The sequence below is a fragment of the Triticum urartu genome, chromosome 7A, assembly GCF_056163025.1.
Source record: "Triticum urartu cultivar PI428250 chromosome 7A, HENAU_Tu73, whole genome shotgun sequence".
NCBI lineage: Eukaryota > Viridiplantae > Streptophyta > Magnoliopsida > Poales > Poaceae > Triticum > Triticum urartu.
Window position 1 is genome coordinate 317662648 of NC_141879.1, and position 2951 is coordinate 317665598.

Sequence of the window (2951 nt, forward strand, 5' to 3'; positions counted from 1 at the left end):
CTCCCACAAGCTGCCTCAGGGCCAGCACGGGACAAAGGTAAACTAGCCGACCAGCGCGTCGCTTAGGCCAACCACTTGGCGCGGGCGCATGGGCAATGTAGCGTCTACTAATACGATGAACACAAGTTTTACATAAGGGGCTCCCCCTCCAAAATGCTCTCACTGCCATCACGCCAAAACCTGAGTTCTATTCATGCAGGGTAAGGAAGTAGGAACGATGCACAATCAGTCAAATAAATCCCCCCATGCGTTCTCAGGAGCACCACCCGAGCCGTTACTGGCGTCACTGAACTCGCCATCGCTGTCCGCGTCGCCGCCCGCGTTGTCAGGGCTGTTCACCACGCCGCCCTCGTCGGCCGCCACGATCACGTCGTCGTTGTTTGAAGCGAAGGCCCTGATAAGAGCATCCACATTGTCTTCCACCCAGTGCGCCAGATCGCCTCGGACCGCCTGGGGGACTGGGGCGATGGCGGTGTCAAAATCAAAGTGGGGATCCATGTTCCGGAGGTGGCTGAAGACGCGAGAAAAGGCGCGCCCGAGCAGGGCGCGGCTCCTCTCCTCCACCAACCTGTCAGCCCTGACCGACCGCACCTCTAGCTGCGTCACCACGTCAGTGAAGAATTGAAGATTGCCAGCATAGTTGACTGCGTGCGGCTCGCTAACAGCCGCCTCGCAGATGTTGCCCAAGGCTATGTTGGCTCTCTCCCAGAGCGTGGTGAGCATGGGGCCATGCTCATGCTCCAGGATCCTCCGCTGACGTATCTCGTCCGCGTTCTGGCCCGCGACGATCTCAGCCTCCTCCACCCGCTGGCGGAGAAGGAGCACCTCGGCCTGGGAGGCGGTTAACTCACCTTGCGCCACCTCAAGAGCGGCCCGGAAAGCATCGGCCCGCCGCGTTGCCTCCTCCAGCTTGGCCCTCAAGGTAGCAGTCCTGCCTTCAGCTTCAGCCCGGATCAACCCCAGCTTCTCTTCAAACTCGTGCTCGAGGTTCAAATGCTCCATCTCCACTCGACGTCCGACCTCCTCCAGGACGCGGGCTTCCTGTGCAGCGCCATCATCCTCCGCCTGCGTCACCAAGCGCTCCCTCATCTCCAGACGCTCGTACTCACGGGTACATTCGGCGTCTTCCAGTGTCAGCGCCTCCTCATGCTTCTGGAGCTCTGCTGAGTCGCCGGAGGCCACCTTCATCGACGCGAGGGCTGCCTCGCGCAGCTCCACCTGCTTCTCCAGTGAGTGGCACTAGGCCAGGAGCTCCTCCGCCGCTCCTCTGCCGCCGTTCGCCGCCGGTCTGCTTCCCGAGCCTCCTCAGCGGCCCAAGATCGGGCCTCCCGAGAGGCCACCAGCGACGCCTTGGCCTCTACGTCGTCAAGATCGTGCTGACGGTGCGCAAGGGCGATGGTGCCCTCTAGCTCGCGCCTCTCTGCAGCCAGAGGCAGGCCCTCGGCCTCAAGGCGCACGTCTTCATCTGGAAGCTCCTCTCCAAGCAGGCTTACCGCGTTAGCCGCCCTTCGAAGGAATCCTTGGCGGAGAGCGCGACGCTCCCGAGCGCGCTCGAGCACGTCTTCCACACCATCATCTGCCCCAAGCAAGCGCCGGGGGCCACGAGTCAGCACTCCCCCTCCGGGCTGGGGGCTGGGGGCTGGCACCCTCGCGGCGGCCGGGCACGCCGTGTCAGAAGCTTGGCCTGGGGCCAGCCCATCCCTAGGTGAAGAGCGCAGGAAGCGCCTCAGCCAATCGCAGTCCACGACCAGGCGAGAAGCCCACGGTAGGCTGACTATGCCACGAGAAGGCCCGCAAAGGATCGCGAGGTGCGCAGGGCCACGATACGCCTCAGGACGGTTCGGCTTGTCGATCGCCCTCACCACAAGGGCTCCACTGCTTGGAGCACTTGAGGACGGTGGAGGGGGCGAAGCCAAGGGGGACGGCTCCTCAGCCGTCTCCGCAAGCCCAGCTGGAAGGGGCCTGCGGAGCAACGGTCAGTAAGAGCAACAGAAGGATCGGGAGCTGGGAAAGGAGAAGGCTTACTCATCAGTGGCGAAGTACTTCCTACGCTTCAGCAGGAGACAAGGGTAATCGTCGCCCAGGGCCTCCCTTCTCTTCCGGAGGGCCTCAAAGTCCATGCGGAAGCAGCCTAAGAGTTGGGCGCAGGGATCAACCTGCGACGAAGATGGACCGTCAAGGCGATCTGTGTCAGGGGCGCCTGCCTGATGTGCGCTGCCAATCGCCTCGCTAAGAGAAGCCGCCGGAGCCTCAGGGGCCTCGGTCGTAGGGGCAGAGGGCAGCTGCTTGTCACCCTTAGCCTTAGTGGCACGGGCACCAATAACTGCTTCCTCATGAGCATCACCCGGCGCTGTCACCCCGCCGGGAGCCCCTCGACCTCTGGCGGCTCATGCCTCCCTGCTCCGCCACTTGAGGAAGAGTCGCCTTGGCTGACTGGAAGGGCAGTCACCACCACTGGGTTCTCGCGAGGCCCCTGGAGGCCGGCGGGGTGCGGCCCCCACTCATTGAAGATAGGCATCTGCCTCACAAAATCGCCCCTGCTCTGGCAGAGGTACAGCAAGGCCCCTCCCTACTGGATGCTGCCAGGGTTGGGGTCCCCCATCAGGGTCAAGAGCGCCGTCCTCAGCACTTCAGGCATAAGGTCCTCTTCTTGCAGCCTCATACGATCACCGCGCCCGCTGAAGGCGCACATCCGGTGGGAGTGGCGTTGGAGAGGAGCAACGCGGCGTAGCAGGAACTCCTTCACCACCTTGGGCGCTGTCATGCCAAGCGAACTCAAGAACGCGAAGCGGTGCCAGACAAAAACGAGCCGGGGGCTCTCAAGCGTCTCCTGGCCCCAGCCCGAATTGGGGACAACAGGCGAAGTTGGCTCTGACGGCAGGGGGCTGGGCACCCCAGCATCCACATACAGCCACCGCTCGCGGAACCCAGCCGCGGGCGGAGGGAGCTTG